The 21,205-nt window shown below is 46.5% G+C and overlaps 1 protein-coding gene across 1 annotated transcript in view; it reads left to right on the forward strand.

The window, feature by feature from the left end:
• The window catches only part of SLC2A1 (solute carrier family 2 member 1), a 1,088,583-nt gene that overhangs the window by 400,173 nt on the left and 667,205 nt on the right, over positions 1-21,205 (forward strand). The window lies entirely within an intron of this gene.

Raw genomic sequence — 21,205 nt, forward strand, 5'->3', positions numbered from 1 at the left:
TGTTTTCATACATAGTCCTGCTCTGCCAAACTGGGTCATCAGGTTTGTGAGTAACAATCTCAGGATGCAGAGACCTTGGCCACTGTTGTTGGTTGTTGACTGTTATGTTACTATGACTGGCTAACAGTTAAAATAATACAGTTGCCAAAACACCACAACATAACTAAGCTGAGCTTAAAAATAAGTGCTGGGGCTCAGAAATAGGGGCCGGGGCTGAGCCTTGGCAAGCTCCTCTCCCCAAATTAAGCACTGAAGAGCAGTATCGGAGCATTGACTGCGCTAAACACTTAATTAAAGCAATGTGTTTACAAAAGACTGATGGAGCAGCCAGAACCCAAGGACCCCATTACATCCCAAACATATTCTCTGAATGCCTTTCATTGAGTTCAAAAGACTCCTACTGTACTTGCATTGTTTCCAAGCACAGCTCTCCTCCCCCTGTCCTAGTTCCCATACATCGTTTCTTTGCTGTGCCCAAATCGCAGCAGACAAAGCAGTGATGCATGGAATGACATACAGATCAGAGGGTGAATGAACAGCAGGAGTGTTGCTTTAAATTGGTTATCTGCGTTGACTTTGAATTTTCTTCAAATTAGGCAAATTAGTAAGATTATTGCAGTTTCCCTGCCAAATTAACATGAGGTTTTGCCACGCTGGAAACATGCTTGGAAAGTACCCGTAACAAGACGTGCTGTGGCATGCTGGCTTGCCTTGAGGGATCCCATGCGCATTGGTGGATGCCCAGTAAGGGGGACGTTTCCCCATTTGAGGACTTGGACCACCGTGCGGAAGTCATGCAGTGGGACGAAGTTTTGAATTTTGCAGTGGGTTGAGATCTGTAGTCGCAAGGGTTTGTGCCTTTTTGACTACAAGCTTTTGGGAGGAAAGGCTTCTGTCAACAATGAAGCCGAGGGATCTGGCAGACATTGACAGCTATGTGTGGAATGAATCCTTCCAGGTGCATTTCATCCAGCCATTGTTGCACAAGTTGTTGTTTGGCGGTGGAGTGATGAGGACGACTTCAGTCTTGGTGGGATTTAGTTTGACATAGGCATTTGATATCCATGTTTGGATTGTAGTCAGGGTTTTTTGAAGGAGAGCAATGGGCTGGGGGGCACTAACCTTAAGGTACAACTCTGAGTCAGCAGCAGACTGATGGATGACTGTGTTGGGGTAGTTTAGGAGGATTCCAAAGGGTACCATGTATACATTGAATCTTGGGGGACCACACACGTGACTGGGAGTCAGTTGGGTCCAAATGACCCTTTATGTATGGCCTGGTGTCTGCCATATAGGCAAGATGTGACCCATTTTAGAACATTTCCAGAGAAGCACATCCTGTTGGCTAGGAGGTAGTGGAATGTTAGGTGGTTGACTGTCTTGAAGGTAGCTGAGAGGTTCAAGAGAACTAGGAGGCCAGAGTCATCTGCGTCGAAGATCCATAGTGCATCGTTCACCACTTGGATGGTTTCAGACTTGGTGCTGATTTTGTGGCAGGAATCAGTCAGACTGGTAATCATGAACAAAGACAAAGCTGGTTGATGTTGGTATGTAGCTTGGTTGCAACCACTTTTTCAATAAGCTTCCTGTGATGGGGTCTTGGGATGGTCTTTGACTGACTATATCCTGTGGGCCAAGTGAGGGCTGTTTGAGAAGGGGTTCTATGAGACCTGACTTCAAGACTTCTGGGAATGCACCTTTGCTCTGAAAGGCATTCACAAGACTAAGAAGTGCGTCGAGTGCTGAGCCGGTGCGTTGTTTAATGGGGGAAGCCAGGGAGGTCATCCATGTAAGTGGTAGGTTTAAGGGATGTGTGTCTGAGAGCTCCCTAGGAAAGAAGCGAATTAACTCAGTCCAGGAGGGTAGTGCAAGAGAGAGATGGCTAGTGTGCCTCCATCTGGTTTTAACTGGTCTTTGAAACCTCTGATCTTATTCATTTTATGAATGAAGAAGGTATTTATTCAATTGCATTTCTCTTGTTAAGCCGGCACCTCAGGGACAGGCGTGGGCTTGGCGCAGTGCTTGACTACTTTGAATACGTCTTTGCTCCTGTTAGAGGCTGCACCAATGGAGGAGATGTAGTAAGCTGACTCGACCTCAGAGATCATGAGTCTGCATTGGATGGACAGGGATTTGTGGGGTTAGAGATCCTCTGGGTTGAGGTCCTTTCACCACTGCTTTTCAAGGGATCTGGTCAAGAGCATGTTGGTGGTGACCTGAGGTGTACAGCAGAGTATGGACAGTTTGACTTTGGTGCAACTATTCCTTAAGGACGCATGGGTGTCCACTAGTTCTTTGGTGAAGTGTTTGAATGTATAGAGAAGGGCTGAGGCATTCTCTGTGGTGGGGCACATTGCAATAGTTGCCTCTAGAATGTCTCACAGGAAATTCTTGAAATGGCATTGCTCAATCAGAGGGTGTTTAGCCTGACCTTTGTGGAGCAGCTTTGTGTGTGCTAAGGGGATTGCGGCATGGTTGGTCCAGTTCAGGAGAAGGGTGTTTGAGGATGAGGTGACTGGAGAGGAGGTGAAGACAAATTTGAGTGTGTCACCTTTGTCATGCGTGGAGGAGAGTTCTATCTTTTTAAGGTTCATGGTTTTGGTCAGGCCAAATAGACAGTGACATAGGTGTTTTGCTTGTTTGTACTCTGGGACATTGCAGTCTCTGAGGATGAGGATATTAGACTTGGAGCCCATTGCAAAGCAGAGAAGGTTAGAGAGATCATCAGTGAAGTTACCACTCCCCAGGTGTGGCCTGTAAATAAGGTGGAATGTAATTGAGTCATTGCTTGAGATGGGGAACCGGCATGAGAGGGATTCGAACATGCTGCGTGCGCGGGTCCGAATTTCCGTTCAAGGCCAGTCGATCGTATGGATGACTGATACCCCACCTCCAGTTTTTCCTGTGTGGTGAGTATGTTGGATACTGTAGCAATGGTGTGGAGGACGTTGAAGATGTACTGGAGGAGGATGTAAACCACATTTTGGAAATAAAGAGCGTAAAGATAATTGTTGGTTATAAGGTTAGTGATGTCGGCTGCATGTGTGACCACTGAGCGGTTGTTAACAATCGAAACTGGGCCCATCTATCACACACAGTGGTTACTAGCTGGTGTATGAGGGGCTGAGTAACTGGCTCTCGATCCTTTTTAGGCCCCAACAAGACCAAACAGGAGTTGTTCTTTTCTTCCTCTGCCTGTTTGAGGGTCACTTTGTGATCTGACAGTTATGAAAACAAGAGGGGATGGGGCTAAGCAGGTCGGTGAGTCAGGGGTCACGTGGCCTAGATCCTCTTCCACCCGCTGACCCACTGCAAAAGAAAAGAGGCTGGAATGCTGCTTAAGTTGGAAAAAAGCATCAAAACAAGAAGACAGCAACATGTTAGCAGTGCCTGACAGGTGGGTGGGGCAAATGTCATGTGACCTAGATCCACTTGCACCAGCTGACCAACTGAAAAAGAAAAGAGAAGAAGGTTGCTCGCATAGGAAAAAAGAGTAGCAAAACAAGAAGGCACCATTCATTTCACCCCATGAAGTACAAGCATTCCCCCTTTCTCTCTGTCTGGAACATGACTACTTTACGTTCCCAAGAAACTTAAAAACACATTTATTCCATTCTGCCTACCATCTACAATTGATCTCTTCACCTGCCAGTTCTCTCCTTCTCAAATCTTTGTCGTCCTGTTTTCTGCCCTCTGTTTCCTCCTAATCCACTTTGGAGCAGTGATTTTTAAGTAAAAACTAAATATATAAGTAAATAAACATTGGTGAAAAAGGCACTCATTTTATCCCTCACGAATCTCAGTAACATCATGCATAACTTGAATAACATGGGTGACAGGGTCGACCCCAGAGGAACCTCCTTGGGTGGTTGACCGAAATATCTACATATGTACATGCAGACCAGATGGTTATGGCTGGTCAAGAAGGTGGCAAGGCAGTCCAATTCATGTCTTCCCTGGTCCATTCGGTGATGGAGGAAAGCCATCTGGTGAGCAGTGTTGAATGTCACAAAGAGGTTTAGCAGTACCAAGAAAGAAATGCCCTATTGTCCAAAAGTGGTAGACAACATACATGATCTGCAGTGTCATGCTTCCTCAGCCTGGTTGGAAGTGAGACTGATAAGCCAGCAAGTAGTTCCCAAATATATAGTTATGTGCTGCATCGACACCTTCTTCCCTAGGGTTTTGACTTGAAATGTTATGGGTGTGATTGGCTGATGCTTACTCGGCAAGCGTGATCATGGGAGCCCTCTTTCAATGAAAGGAGTGTAGGTTGTCACACCCTACTTTAAAGGAGTCAGGAAGGGCAGACTATAGCGGGGATTGTCAGGTATTGGCGGTCTAGAAAAGGATCACCGGAGCAGCTTGTCAGTATCACCAATGACAGATTTCTGGGGGTAACGGCATGACATGCAATCACCTCAGGGCCGTTTTGAGACTCTAGGAGCCAATACGTTTATGGAACCCAGAATGCATCTGCAGCAAATAGTTTACTTAGAGCGCAGCCAATAACCGTCATTATTGTCTTGCAGTTTCAACAACTGGAAAGGCTTGTTCAGCACCTTTTACCTCAGGCGACGCCCAGGTGCAAGCTCCACCCACTGAGGAGGCCCCTTATACTTACTTGTGTCAATTTCTTTATTTCTTTGGCTGCTCGTGATAAAAACAGAGAGCTTAGTGTGAGCGCGTAGAGTTTCTGTTTGACATATGATGCTCATCTTACAGCGGTTTAAGCATTCGACATTTCTAGTTTTTGAACTTGACTGAGTCTTTATTCTCGCCCTGAGTGCATCATCTTTCGGGAACGAACATCATTGCTGGACTCAGAAAGTAGCAACTGGTCGGTCAACAGGGTGCCTACATCTTAATTGTCATCAGTGGGCAGCTATAAAGTCTTTTATTGGCATCGGTTCACTTAGGTCTGTCATCTCTGGATTCTGGCTCTTTAATCCCTAGTTCTCTCTTGTGGGATACAATACTATGTAATGGAAATGTGTTTGGAAAAGAATTTAGCAAGGTGCCTGATGGGTATTACAGGATTTTACCGTATTCAAAAGCTCGCATGTACAAAAAACCCGAAAAATGCTACCACCAAAGGTTCGAACACCAAAAGTTTGAACCTTTGGTGGTAGCATCGTAGGTAAGTATATAAAAAAAAGACTGCGGGGGCTGCGGGAGTGTCCCCCGCAACACCCCGCTCACTATACTGTGTAGTACAGTGAGCGGGGTGTTGTGGGCGGCACCTTCGCAGCACACACGAGGAAAAAATAAATAAAACAGGGGCTGCGGGGGTGTCCCCCGCAACACCCCGCTCACTATACTGTGTGGTACAATGAGCGGGTTGTTGTGGGCGACACCTTCGCAGCACACACGAGGAAAAAAAATAAAAACAGGGGCTGCGGGGGTGTCCCTCGCAACAGCCCGCTCACTATACTATGTGGTATAGTGAGCGGGGTGTTCCGGGGAAACCCCCGCAGCACACCCTATAAAAGAAAAAAAAGGGGTCTGCGGGGGTGTCCCCCGTGACACCCCGCTCACTATACTTTATGGTATAGTGAGCGGGGTTTGCGGGGGAAAACCCTGCAGCCCCCGTAAAAGAAATAGAAAAAAAAAGAAAAGGACCCTCCGGTGCCTGTTCCCCGATCACGGAAGTGAAAGGGAACTGGCGCTGCAGGGACACAGTGTGAAGAGAAGGTAAGTAGGGTTTGTTTATGTTGTGGGTGTGGATGGGAGTGTGGGTATGTAGGGCTTTTGTACATGTGTTCGCATGGGAAATGCAAACTTTTCGACTGCCGTAAAATCAGCCGCGGTCGGATCGCGTAGATCCGCCTGACGGATGAAAGGAAGATATATCAGTCAGGTAAATGTTTATGCATCTCTTTTATTCTCACAAGTATTTATCTATGTAACCCTGTGATACCTCTCTGACAGCTCCCTGTGTGGGACAACCACTCCTTCTCCCACCTCTCCCTCCAAGCATCTCTCCACCCATCCACTAACACTCTAGATTCCTGCATAACAAACATTCATGCATCAATATTCCATTCATGCATCACACACTAGAATGCCAGCATTTTAACATGGGGAAGTGAGGTGGAAGTTCACTGTCTATTCACCATGGCGAAAAACAACTTGGATTTGTTGAAGGCTAATGAGTTTGGGGTAAATTCAATATTTCCTGTATTGAGAACAGCAGGATTTCAATTCGAAGAGATGATTTGTGCAGGAATCTTCCGCTATAGTCTTTCAACTTTTTGAAAATGTTGTCACCAGAAATTAAGGAAGGGAGATAACCAGGGTTTGCCACAAACACACTATTGAAGAACTAGACCTATGCTATCAGACCAAGATACAATTTGGGTATTTTAGGAATAAGTTATATAATTAACCAACGACCTTACAATATATTCACCACGACTGCCACACGAAACTCAACAGAAAGGGGTTTTTAATTGTGCACACCTATGTACGTCCTCTTAGGTTGACCTTTGAGGGTAATTTGTTCTCAGTAAATGTCAATGGAAGCTAGAGAAATGGTCAGACCATTCAACATGGGGAAAACTGAAGAATGTGTTTTTGGAGGGTGAAAGCCTATTGTATTCTATGTATGGTTACAGAGCTGGTGGGCGAGTGAACTAAATCGATGGCGGGTGACACTGGCCAATAGTCTGTGAGTTGAAAGGTATGGCACTAAATAGGGTAGCTCTAATATAATTTCCTCCCATATCACTGCTGCACTTTCTTTTAAGAGTGGAGATCCCCTTATATCTCCTTTACTCCCCCTTGCACTGCGTATCCTCAACCCAACACCTCAAAGTGTACACCCCCTCCAAACATAACTATTTTTGGCACCCCCATATTTAGCAAAACAAAGAGGTGATGGTGGAAGGCTTGGAATTAATCTTATCCTCTGGCATTGCTCTGGGCAACCCTCCAGACCATCGTTCTTCACCTGCCAAGCCATTACAGAAGGGGAAAGACCATATGCAAATCGGGTTTGGTCCCACCCCAAAACAGGCAGTCCAACCTGAACTGCTAGGTCACACCCCTTCTGCACGAGACCACAACCATCCCCAGACCTGTTTCAGCCTTGTTGGGCCTCATCAGTGAGGAGTAGCTTGGGTCTCTATGCCCAGCAGGCACGGGACCCACGTCTGGGCATACCCGTCCCACTCGGGGTGACTATAGCAAAACAAAGAGGTGATGGCTGGAAGGTTTAGAATTAATTTTAAACTCTGGCATTGCTCTGGGCAACCGGCCAGACCATCGTTGTTCACCTGCCAAGCCATTACAGAAGGGTTGGTAGCTGGCAACTCTCGCCCACTGCATTGCCACTTTCTGCTCAAATTTCCAGTACTACGCCGATGACACTCAACTCATTTTCAGGCTGCCCTCTGTCTCCTCCTCTCCCTCTCTCATCTCTGACTGCCTAACTGCCATTAAAGATTGGTGTGCCGCTAATGATCTTTGTCTGAATGCCAGCAAGACGGAGATCTTCCTCATCGGCACACCTTCACCATCCTTTCCCCTCACTCTCTGGCCGGCCTCCCTTGGCCCTCCACCTACCCCACCTGCGAGGCTAAGAAACTCGGGGTCATCTTTGACTCCACCCTTTCCTTCTCCGCCCACATCTCTGAGGTCTCTAAAACATCAAATTTCCTACTGCACCTCCTCAGAGGTACTCTGCCTTTCCTCTCCTTCCCCCAGAAGCTCATGGTATCCCAGGCTCTGGTTCTCTCTAGGTTAGACCTTTGTAACAGCCTCTTTCTAAATCTACCTACCTCTACTCTCCGCCCTCTGCAACTAATCCAGAACAGGACTGCAAGACTTGTCCTTGGCCTCAAGCCCTGGGATCGTATCTCTCCAGCTCAGAAATCTCTCCATTGGCTCCCAGTGGATGCAAGGAAAAAATTCAAAACCCTCTGCATTGTCCCCAAGGCTTTCTGGGCCCTGGGTCCAAAATACCTTCAGCTATCCGTCCGCAAATACCTCCCCTCTCGAGCTCTTCACTCCTCTACCTCCAACTCTCTCAGGGTCAGTCGTTTTAGAAAGAAATGAGCTGGGGGTAGATCTATGTCTTCGGCTGGGGCCTCCCTCTGGAACAGCCTCCCTGCACTCTAAAACTTGAGAAGAACCATCTCCGGTTCCGGAAGCACCTCAAGACATTCCTATTTTTTTCTGCCTTTGCTCCCCCTCTCCCCTGCTGATCTGTTCTCTCTTGGCACTGCGCATCTGGCCACCCTCTGTCCTCCGGGCCCAGGTACCTGCTCACCCCACCACCCTCCCGCACTGCCTCTGGGCCACCCCTTGCACTGGGGTCTGTATCTGTACCCATACAGCCCCCCCTTTTTTCTTCCTGCACTTATCAGACCTACCCTGTCTGCTCCCTTAAACCTAGCACTTGCAAATTGCTGGCTTCACTACCACTGTTTGTTGCCTTTAATTATTTATTTATTGTTATTTATCTGTTTCTCCTCTGCTTTGCACTTTCCACTTCTCCCTCCTTCCATGCACTTTTTCCCTCCCCCCTCTCCCATGCGCTTGCACGTTCTCAATGTCACTGGGCCTAGTAAGATCGCTGTTCTGTTCTCCCCTGTTCCCCTCCCTTGCCTTGTCGCGCTCTGAAACACTTGTGTACGAACACAATAGAAATAAAATATCAATCAATCAATTAATCAAACCACAAAATGGGCAGTTCAGTCTGAACTGCTAGGCCACATCCCTTTTTCACGAGACCACAACCATCCCCAGACCTGTTTCAGTTTTGTTGGGCCTCATCAGGCACGGGACCCATGTCTGGGCATACCCGTTACACTCGGGTGACTATATCAAAACAAAGAGGTGATGGCTGGAAGGTTTGGAATTAATCTTAACCTCAGGCATTGTTCTGTGCAACCCTCCAGACCATTGTTCTCCACCTGCCAAGCCATTACAGAAGGGGAAACTCCATATGCAAATCAGGCTTGGTCCCACCCCAAAAATGACAGTCCAGCCTGAACTGCTAGGCCCCATTCCTTCTGCACGAGACCACAAGCATCCCCAGACCTGTTTCAGCCTTGCTGGGCTTCATCAGTGAGGAGTAGCTTGGGTCTCTAGGCCCAGCAGGCACGGGACCCATGTCTTGGCATACCCATCCCACTCAGGGTGACTAAGCAAAACAAAAGAGGTGATGGCTGGAAGGTTTAGCACCATTATAAAGCAACCTGTCACCAGGAATAGCATAGTGACATTTTTATTGCATTTGTAGAAAATTCATGAAATCGATTTACAGAAGGAGAGGAGAGGGTATATTTAGGAAAAGAACAGGTAGTAATTGAGGGCGAGTACAGACAGAGCTGGAGACTAACTGTCAACTGTGTTACTGCAGGCAGGGAAATGGGTCTGTAGTCACTATTCTCTTCTCAGTGCACAATGGATAGCAGGAAAAATAGGCCTTTTGTGCGTGAGCAGGAGATTGAATTGACCGTGTTGCTTTTCTGGGTTCATCCTGTCACGAGGTCTGAGATTTCCACGAAAAAGGCAAGCAGGAATTGAGGGAGGGGGGAATCCAATGGTTGATGAAGAAATAGGAAGAAAAACATCTCCCCAGCAACTCAAACATCCCTGTAGTTTCTTTCATCCCTGTGTGATTTCTTCATTTCTAATCTGTTAAGCGCTTTATCCCTTGGCCTGGTATTTTCGGGGGAAAGGTCAGCGCTAATTCCTCCGCGTCACAACATCACAAGGGGGACCAAAGTGCAGGAAAAATATTTCATTAAAGCAGGAATGATTTGGCCTGGATTCCCGGATCCTTCTACTGACAAACACATCTGTGCACATATTTTACATGATTGAGATGTGCTTGCAGCCTTTGAACGAGAGTAAAGCGCCTAAAGCTATTCAATTCGCTTTGCCGAACTATAATAAATGCCAGGATCCGAAGGGACATTATTATTTTAAAGAAAAAAAAAATAAACTGATAAAAGGCACTGTTCTGAGTCAGACACAGACTGCTCGGAGTGGTGTCCAACTCTTATATCATTCAGCACTCACAGGTGCGCCAACTTTTCCCATCTAACTAACAATGTCTTGTGCCCCAGGGTCTGCTAGTTTGAACATTGTAAATGTTTCTCTTTCAATCATCCACAAAAAACAAAAATGGGATGCCTTTAAGGTTTTGAATTAATCATAACTGCTGGCATTGCTGTGAACACCCACATATTTCCAGCTCATTGGCTATGGTCAGTGAGGTGTAGCTTTGGTCTCTGGGCACGGCAAGCTGAGCCCACACATCTGGGCATTCCTGTCCCACTCAGGTTGCCTTGTGCAAAAGAAAAAAAGTTAATGCCTGGAAGGTTTTGAGTGAATCATAACCTCTGGCATTGCTCTGGGCAACCACTGGCATAACAGGGGGCCCCAAAGCCCCGCGGTGCAGGGGGTCCCATCCTGCTCATGCCCAGTGAGGTGTGGGGGCCAGTGCTGGTGGGAGGGGAGGCTCACCAGGGCTTGCAGGGGGGCCTCACATTTTGTGTTACGCCACTGTGGGCAACCACATGTTTCAGGCTGTTTGGCAAACGTCATTGAGGTGTAGCTTAGGTCTCTAGGCATGGCACACATCTGGGCATACCTGTACCACTCTGATTGCCTTAGGCAAAAGAAAAAACGTTGATGGCTGGAAGGTTTTTCAATCATGAAAATGGCTGTGCGAGGAATTAGACTGAGTTTCAGGCATGAAACAGTAGCAGGAACTCGTTTAGGGAGTCAATGGGCCTCATTCCGAGATTGGAGGTAGTCATGGCGCTATTTGCGCCATGACTGCCTCCAATAACGGGTCTGGCACTGGTGTGGTTCAATGGGGACTTACCGGTGTAGTCCGACCTTTGCGGGACTAGTAACTCCCCATTGAAAAAGCCATTCCCCATTCCCATTTGAGCCCTTATAGGGCTCAATGGGAATGGGGAAGGCGCTAATAACGGTACTGCAAATTGCGGGCCCGTTATTAGCTCTGAAGTCCCTTAACGGGTCCCGTCCATGACGCCTGGTCAGACCAGGCGTTAAAGGAGGGACCCACTAAGGGACCTCGTAGAAGGGCAGTATGGGATTACCGGCACCGGTCTTCTTACCGGTGCCCGGTATCCCTTACCGCCCTACTCCGAATGAGGCCCAATGATGTAATTGGAGGACACCAGTTATGCTATTTTCTCCCCAACCCGCATTCCTGCTGGCTTTGTCTCATGGAACACCTTTCGCCTCCAAATCCAACCCCTCTTCTCTACAGTGCTTGTGAATGCTGTAGTTCCTGGAGCTGGTACAGAGCCACATGGTTGTGCGCTTGTTTAAAGTATAAAGAAGCCGATAATTCTCTTAAACCTCATTCACTGAGCACTATATGCAGTACTGTGCATAGACTCTTATTTCAATAATGACTGATCTCCTCAGCAAATGAGGACTAACATGGACTCAACTGACATCAGACCACCAAAATGACAGTGCTAGAGGAAGTGACAGGCGCCGCAGCCAATGAGGTTGTTTGGATCACGGGCTGAATCTCATGATCCAAGCTTGTGTTCCGAGTAAGCCTGACCGCTGACTGCACCCACACAGCTATCTTGTCTCAACCTCCTCCTCCTCCTCCTCTTCCGTCCACTTGCACATCCATCTCACCCCGTGGCGCTAGTCCCAATCATCTTCTGTTTCCTTTTTCGGGACGGCTGCATTGTTCCTGTATCCGTATGGCGCCCTGCCTCCCATTTCCATGGCAACCATCCTGGATGAGTATGTGCTTTAATCAATGGACGCTGCACACGAGGAAACCATTGATTGAACCAAATAAATTGCTACTAGTACCCCGGGACGTTGACCCAAAGTGCTAATAACAATCATGACTGGGCCCCTGGGCTTTACCTGGTGGTAACGTCCTAGCGCCCATTGTTAAAGGCCCTTGCTACGCTTAGAGCTATTTACTCAGGAAACCATTGATTGAACCAAATACATTGCTACTAGTACCCGTGACATTGACCCAAAGTGCTAATGGCTATAATGTCTAGGTCTCCGGGGTTTACCAGGTGGTAACATCCTAGGGACCAGTGTTAAAGGCCCTTGTGAAGCTTAGAGCTATTTACTCAGATCATGGGCCGTTACCACCCGCTAGAGCACTAGGGATCTGGTTATTATTACTATATTAGCACATAGATTCTTTTATAGACCTCCTCTCAGTCAATCAGAGCTCAGGGAATTCAGTCTATAATACCTGATATAGCCCTTATTCCAAACTTTCTAACTGGGGCAGCAGCCCAAAATGATCCACTTTCCTTTTTAGTCACGCAAGTCCATGCGCTAATAGTCTTATAAACCTTAGCAGGTGTCATTAACGATTCGCTCAACGAAGCCCCAGATATGTATAGCCCTCAACTTTGACAAAGGACCCCTAAATTACACCCTTAACATCAATTTCTTGTTCCCCACAGAATGTCTGCCTCACTGTTTATAGTTCACTAACACGTGTGGATCTCTAATCCTGCACATTTCAGACATGCAGGACACAGACCATTTGATAGCTAAATGTCTCAGGAGAACATGGGTCACAGGGGAAAGAATAGGGATCACAACTGCAATTCCTGCCCTCCTCAAAATTACATATACTTACTTTACTTTACTTTTATTATTTATACTGCGCAGACCATGGACCCGTAGGCCTAAGGGAGCAACAACCAAAACAAAAAGACAACAGGAAGGAGAAATAAAAGACATCATAACCAGAAACAGGTTTTCAGAGATCATCAAACAAGCATCACATAAACAGGTGAGTTTTAAGTTTCTTCCTAAATAATTCTGTGGACTTTAGGCACCTCAGGTTCAGAGGAAGGCCATTCCAAGCTTTAGGGGTTGCGTACTAAAAGGACCCCCTTGAAGCCTTCGTGGTTCTGTACCTAGGAAGAGCCAACTGATCAGTATTACTCGATCGGAGGGTTCTCATATAAGGTTTTTCTTTCAGAAGATCCTGAAGATAGACCAGCATCTATCTCTGTCGACATTTCTGTGTGATAACCAGGAGACGAAACAGACATCTTGACTCCAAAGGGAGCCAGTGCTGAGCACATCTAGCCACGAGACATGGTCTCTACGACCAATTCCCATGACTACCAGCACTCCCTGTTCTGTATTACCTGAAGCCTGGATCTGTTTTGTTGATGCCATATAACAGACTACAGCAATAGTCTATCTTAGCACCCCCAATTTCTCTTGAAATCGTTTCTGCGTTAACTTGGGTGATAAAAGGTTGAAGTTGTGCCAAGAGCTTAATATAGTAAGCTGAAGATGACACCAGGCTACATACATGCACCTTCATGTTTAGATGTTGGTCGAAGATGACACCCAACATCTTAACCTTCTTTAGAGTGAATATTTTAGAGTCCTCGATATGAAAGCTTTCATAAGCGGGACCCAATTTCTGTAACATATTTGGGGTCCCAACAATCAGCAACTCTATTTTGTCTCTATTCAGAGCCAAGTTATCCCACAAATAGGGATGACACACTGAGTATCATCAGCGTAATTCGTAAATACCACTCCCTCATGCTCCAAAAGAGCAAAGAAGGGTGCCGCAAAGATGTTGTACAGGCAAGGTGAAATACAAGACATATGAGGCACGCCAACTTTAACGGTTATACGCGATGCTACTGCCTCCTCATGAAAAACTCTACTGTCCCGATTGCTTAGGAACGAGGATATCCATTTAGCCGCTGCCGACGCGAAATATACTATGGGCAGGTCACCACTTCTATGCCTCCTATAATTTCAGATGGGCATTCAATTCACTTGGCAGCACCTCGAGTGTTAATACTTCAGATGGCACTGAGGTTAGAGGTGTATCTTGTTTGCACAAGTTGGGAGGTAGAGACAAAGTGCCTGTTCCTTTTTTTTTAAGCATTCACACTCTCAACGTTTGAACTTGGGTACGTACAAGTTGGTGGGATTGACAGCATTTGTAGGTCACAGACTAGAAAATAAATGTCTGAAGAGCCAAATGTATGCTAGAAATAAAAGAGGGACATTTCCATGAAGCATGTTTCCTCAGTAAGTGACCATCCAATAGTTTTGGACTGCAACAACATGATCCTTCACCACTGACGGTACTGGACAAGGTTATGATATGATATGATATGATATTTTATTTGTATCGCGCTCGTACACAAGTGTTTCAGAGCGCGACTAGGCAAGGAAGGGGAACAAGGAAGAACACAGCACAACATAAAAACGATCTTAGTAGGCCCAGTGACATTGAGAACGCGCAAGTGCATGAGAAAGGGAGGTGAAGGTTGGGGGGTGAAGTCCAAAGCATCTAGAGGGCCACTTGATTATCAGCCATGCTATGGTATAAACCAATGAATAGATCTTTGGAATTGTAAATATATCAATGGGGAGCTGTGCTCTGCGGAAGCACACTGGAGAGAAGTGTGCCTTTAGAGAAAACTGTTGCAAATTAGAAGATGCAGGTGTTTCAGAATTATGACTATATATGCAAATAACTTGATGTAAGTTGGTCACAAACATATTAACTGTGGGTAGCTGGAAAACCAGACTGGATTGTACTGTTTGATGGGGAGAGGAGCAAGGCTCGGGAGGACTCACAAAGGTGTGGCCTGATACAGCTTAAAGCATCCTGTTAAGGAAGTCAGGAGCTTGGGGCGATAGGGAATGCGTGACCCAAATTCCAGATGTGGCATTTTCACACTTTGTTGTCGGCAGGACCCCACATCCTGTGAAACATCGAAACGCAATAGGCTAGCGTTCTCTTGAGTGTGTAGTTATTAAGCAATATAACCCGAGCGTCGGGGGCATTACCGACTCTGGTAATGCCCCGGGGCCTTTGGTAATGCCCCCGACGCAAGGGTTATATTGCTATTAGTACCCCGGCCCGCAAAAATTGCGTGACCAGGGCACTAAAAGCTTTTATTTGGCCCGAAATGCTGCGGCGTTTCGGGAGAAAAAAAAAGAAAATGGCCGCCGCCATGGAAAGGGAAAACGGAGTCAGTTTTCCCTTTCCCTGGCAGCCATCGGGAGCGGACGCGCTGGGAACACAATTGTTCCCAGCGCGTCCGCTCCCGAAAAAGGATCAAAAAGAAGGTAAGTGGGGTTGGGAGGGTGGGAGTGAGATGGGGGGAGAAAAAAAAAACTACCTGCGTCCCCGGCGAGGGACGAGGGAAGCCTCCAGCCGTGTGTGGAGGTGCGGAGCGGGGGTGGCCCCACTCCGAGTCTCCACACGGCTTGAGGCTTCCCTCGTCACCCGCCGGGGATGTAGGAACAAGAAGGTAAGTTGGGGGGGCGGTGGGAGGGGATGGAATAAAAAAAAAAACTTACCCGAGTCCCCGGCGGGGGGCGAAGGCAGCTTCTCAGCCGCGGGGAGGCTCGGAGCGGGGATGGCCCCGCTTCCAGCTTCCTCATTGGCTGAGGGGCTGCCACGCCCCCCGCCGGGGACAAAGGCCGTGGAATCACGACGGAGGGATTCCCAGTCGGGTAAGGACCCGGCGAGAGCCAATCAGAATGCGTGTTGCATTCTGCTTCGCTCTCGCCGGGTACTAATTATCATTATCATTATTTTTGAAGCATGAACCTAGCTCATGAGAAATGGAGAGCTGTACAGGTGCTAGAGCAAAACATTGGTAGTGGGAATTTAACAAGTCACCAAGTCAAACATTTGTAATAATGATCGCAGTAAAACCTGCGGATGTAGCTCAGCACAAGATAGGTGGAATGGAGATTACATCAAGGCGCTTGTGGAAGCTCCAGCATTTCTGTTCTTTCTTAAACTGAAGAAAACACGGAGCAGACCAGATTGCCACTGGGATGGGTTCCAGAGGACTTCAACATAGCATGAGAAGGTTTGTTTCCTAGTTTTCTTCTTGCAAGCCAATCTATTTTTCAGTCTGGTGATAATCTTACTGCGTGATGACCGTGTTCTGCCCAATTATTTTAGCTTGGCCATCAGGTACACTGGAGTACTGCTGGTGGTTACCTTGTAGGTGAGGCATGCAGCTTTGAACCAGATTTTAGCCAGGGTAGGGAGCCAGTGTAATTTGTACAAGGTTGGGGTGATGTGGGAAAGTGTCCTATAGCTAGTGATGAGGCAAGTCATGGTGAGATGGGCTGCTTTGAGTAGCCGGGAGCCCTACAAGGATGGCATTTACTCCCATGAATATGCAAGGCCACTGGAGCCTACACCACTGTTTAGAAGTCCTCGGAAGGGTGGAAGGGCCTGATCATGTAGAGGAGAGAGTCGTTTGAGCCTTTTTCATGATGTGTTGTTGGAAGGATAGATTGCTATCCACATAGAAGCCTAGGGACTTTGCTGAGTGGGTGAGGGGGAGTTTGAACCTGTCCGAGAACATTTTATCCAGGCAACTTTGTGGGATCCTGCATTAAGGAGGCATGAGATGATCAAAGGCAAGCAATGTCTTGTGCTGCTATGTATCGTTTGCGTATTGGCATATTGCAATGTTGAAGTCCTCTAGGAGTTAGCCTACTGGTTTCATATCGAGGTTTAACACAAGGGGAAAATGTAACCTTGAGTGACTCCACTGGTGACTGTGCAACGTTTGGAGCTCAACGTTTGGAGCTCATAGCCTATCGGTCTGAAAGGAGAATGAGTAGTTAGTGATGTTGACCGGGCGAATGCAGCTTAGAGGTCCAGAAGGGCTAGCAGACACAACCCCCGTTTGTTGATCATTTGAGGGGTGTTGTTGACCACCTGGATGGTTGCTATGCCAACGCTGTATTTGGGTGGAACCTGGATTGGTAATTGAAAAGCAGACTGTGTTGCTCGATTTTGTAAGTAGTTAATTAGAAACTACCTTCTCGATGACTTTGCTGATACGTTTATCAGCACAGTCGTGATTGGCCGGTAGTTTGCTGGGTATCCTGCATTGAGAGTGTTTTCTGCCAGGGGTGGGCATGTACGCCCTGTTTTAGGATGTCTGGGAATGTAGCCTCACTGAGAGACACATTGTCAATCCTAAAGAGAGCACAGTATGGGCAGGACCAGTATGCTTTTTAAGGATGGTGACCGGAGGATGTTGTTGGGTTAAGAAGTCAGGCTTAAGGTTGCGACCATGTATGAGAGGTCCGCAGGCAAGATGGGAGAGAAGTCGATCCTGGACTAAAGGGGTATAATGGGAGGTAGGTTTGAGGATTTGGAGCCCGGTGGTATTGATTTTGTTGATAAATAGCTTATTGATAGCCTGACACCGGTACTTCTGGATCTGGTGTGAAGTACAAGTCACGTATGACTGCTGTGAAAGGTTTTTTCTCATGTTAGAGAGTGCTGTACTGGTAGTAGTGTAATAAGTAGCATTGGCTATGAATATCGCAGTCCGCCATTTGAAAAATAAGGATTTGAGCGATAGAAGGTCCTCTGGTTTGTGGCCTTGTATCAGCATTTCTCAAGACCTCTAATGGGCCATTTGTTGCTAACGTACTCTTAAGTATATCGGGGCGGACAGTTGGGTTCTGGCGTAGAACTATTTTTCTCAAGCAAAAGTCTTGGCTAAAGGTTTATAAGAGGTAGATGACATTTACAAATGTTGGGAAGTTGGAGAATCTTTTATCCAGTGCCTCAACTGAAAAGATTTTGAAGGCGCGCCATACTACCATGGGGTCTTTATCCTAACCCTTGTCGGTTGTCAGGGAGTGTGACAGGGAGACATTAATGACCCCATGTTCTGTCCAGTTGGGTGTGATGGAGGCTGCACAGCTTAGAAGGGGGAAAGTGGATGAAGTGATGTCTTGGGTGAACCCTGAATGTTTGTGTGGGCTACTGTGCATTGAGCTATGTCCAGAAAGTGTGTCTGCCAGGGACAGGAGTGCGTTTCTGGTGTTTTTAGTTGCATTGGTCCTAGGAGGTTGAACCTCCAAGGAACTGTTGGTCACATGGGAGAATGAAGCAAAATCCATAATCCATAATCCTTTACTGAAAAGTAAATCCATATTCGCACGTAGGAAGGTACCACACCTGTGAAATGGTTTGTAGATGAGTTGTCAAGTCACTCAAGTGTAGAAAACCCCATCTAACCGACTGACACTCAAGCCACTCGCCCACGTTACTTTGAGGTGCCATATAACGAAACATTTATTATTCAGGAATATTGTGCAAGGGCAACATTTAGGGAAACTTGACATTTGGCTTGGCTGTTGCCCACATCTTACAGCCTGTGCAGGGCATGTAACATGTTCCCCTTTTGCTGGCGTTATTTCCTACAAGGAGAAAGCAGCACACTTGGAGTTTTGTTTCTTTACCTCAAAAAGCTTAGGGGCGCCATTAGACCAGTAATGTAAAGGGGCCCCCACCATCAAATTGATGTGGGTGGGTGACATGGTGATCAGCTTGCGCATGACACTCCCTATAGTTACAGTCACTGCCCACTGCCCAGGGGTAATTCCTGTTAAAACACCTCTGTTAAACCAATCAGAATGCTCGAAAGATAGCCAATAATCTCTGCTATTCACCTCATTGCAAACATTTAGTTCAGCAGCAGCCTTCAAGCTGACATGATATGTTGTTTATAATGGCTTAAGCGCGGACCTGGGGATTGAACCTGTGTTGCTCTGTCTTCTTGCTTTCAAGGCGAACATGTTGCCGCTGAGCTATCCTCCAGAGATGGCATACAAAGTTTATTTTATTTTGACCACAAAGTGCTAATAAAGGTAGTGACCTTGGAAGGGGTCGTTATCGCTTGGGATAATGCCCTTCCCCCACTTATGGCCCTTGATTTTCCTTCAGACAATAACTCTGGAGTGGACATTATCCTGAGATAATGACCCTGTCCGTTGCTCTACTTCGATTTAGGCGTTAGGCATCACCTAATATTGGTTCAGAAAGCTATTTATTAACTGCAAGCATGATATTCATTTTGGATTTTGTTGTCGGCTTTCATTCAGTTCACAAGGCCATAACGCTTGAGCTGAATGGCACTGCTGCAGCTGCGAGGACGCAGACAAACCCACGCCTTATTGCAATGACTCATTAGTAAACACTGGGGACATCTTTGTTTGCCTTTCCCGCGCCTTCGTTTCTCCTCATTTGCTCGCTTCCCTGCTTTTGCCCTGAACGGCTGACATTGAGTCTAGCTTTTTATTAGTTGTCACGGTCATTAAAGTCGGCATTACACGTTTGCAGAAGCCCAGACATACACAACTACACAAGTCAATTAATTAGTGGCTCAGTCAAAAGCACAACCTTCAAGGAATAGAGCCCATGATGGTGTGTTTTGAGCACACAGCGGCCATTTTCTCATGACCTTTCGGTCTTCATCCCTGACTAACTTCCAGGGAACCATACTGTAAGCTGCTTGCGTTTGCTCTTTCAAGCCAGGTGTACTGCTGTTGCAAACGGTGTCCTTTACCGTACAATGTTTCAAACCCGTAGCTCTGGGTCTTACCCTACAATTAACTTATCACGCAGCCCTGATTGTGGATGCAGCCACAAGCATCCACAATATACGGAACCAGCCACCAGGCCAACTGAAGCCAGTGACCACAAAGTGGAGAGATTTTACTTCAAGCATTGTGAGTCAAGTATGGAATCTTGGCCTCCTCTGTTGTGATGTATTCATGTATTTACCATCAATGGCCTACTCTCACGTGTAGTGTAAATGTTAAAGGTTTTTTTACTGCGCTCCGTCACCAACGGAATTGGTCCCCAGGAGCTCAAGCGGATCTGCCAAAAAGAAGACGGGTGGGTTAGTAGGGTGAAGAGGGCATAGGAAAGTGAGAAAGGTGGTGTCCTGTTGGCAGCTTCAGAGCTTGGGTGTGAATATTGGATCGATGTGAGTCCTTGTGTGCTGCTTGTGCGACTTCTGTGTTGTTTGTTTGCTGTTGCGGTGTGGTGAAGCTGAATGGAAAGCTTTGAATTCATTGTAGCCACTCTGGCCAGCTTCCATTTGATTGCTCTTTATTCCCTATGTGCCATATCAGAAGGAGGGCAGCCACAAGAAAATCAGTCGTCGTAACTGTAAGGAAGGCATGGTAGCAAACAGTGAAGACAGACGCAAGTGATCACAGTTCAAGGGTGTTTGTTGAACTTCAATGGGTTGGTTGAATGCCTATCTAAGCCTAATTCTAAGGATGGGAGCAATTTTACGACCATCAAATAATAATAACACAATCCTAGTCGAGTCTCTGTCAAAATAAAAGGGCTTATACTAATAAACCTATTGCCAATCCCTACTTCTAAATACAAATGGAATGGGGCAATAGTGTATTCAAAAAGAAAAGTGTTAAGGAAATAATATGTCAGGATAGTTCAACAGTTGGCCCCTAATACAAATACTTTAATGGCAACTAACTCATATATGCCAACCTTTCAACGAGGGTTCAAGGCTCACTTGTGCAATACCCTTCCCTCTATCAGACACCCCTCTAAAAATTGGCATATTTGATAATGTGCATAGGCCCGTTCACCAACCAAAAGGGCGTATTATGGTGGCCCACACAAAATACCAGACGGAATCATGTCAAGATAAGCTGTACATTTGATACATAATGAACCTGCCGGTTTGCCTCATGCATCTCCACAAAATCAGAAAAACTGAATCAAGCAGGATACACTTATTTCACTGTTTAGTTTTGACTATGAGGTGGTGCTGTAGCGTCATCTATAATCCAAAACCAATGCCTGGGATTACAGTGGGGATGGGAATAGGTTAGGTGGGTAAAGTCAATTCGTAATAGATTTTGAACAGCGTGGAAGATTTGTGGTCAGAGATTACGATTTCGTTTTGGAGGAAAGTGCCACCTATAAGCCGCAACTATTGCATTAGAGTACAGCTTGGGAGAAATGGCATATGAGGATGGACACAATGCTTGAAGCAATTGTTTGTTTATTTACCCACTCATTGACTGCCCAAGGCCAGGATAATCCCTATGAACATTCCCATCCACTTCCTGCCCCTCCCTGCCCCAAAACACACCTTCCTGACATCTCTTTGAGCTACCTTTATCAAGCTTTAGAAACAAACGTTGCACTCGAAGTGCCTGCCAGTGTTCTTTTCAAAGCAGTCTTCTTAGAGCTAATGGTTTAATTAGTGCTGTAAATGTGTCAATGGTGAAATAAAAATGTCTTAACCAGGTCTGCCTTCAGCCACTTGATTTATCAGCAGTAGGCATGTCCTTCACTGGAGTCCTATTAAAAACAAACATTGGCAAAGGCAACAGTATTGGCTAGTGTATGGGG

This window comes from Ambystoma mexicanum, chromosome 8, assembly GCF_040938575.1.
Source record: "Ambystoma mexicanum isolate Mex_15411 chromosome 8, UKY_AmexF1_1, whole genome shotgun sequence".
Lineage (NCBI taxonomy): Eukaryota > Metazoa > Chordata > Amphibia > Caudata > Ambystomatidae > Ambystoma > Ambystoma mexicanum.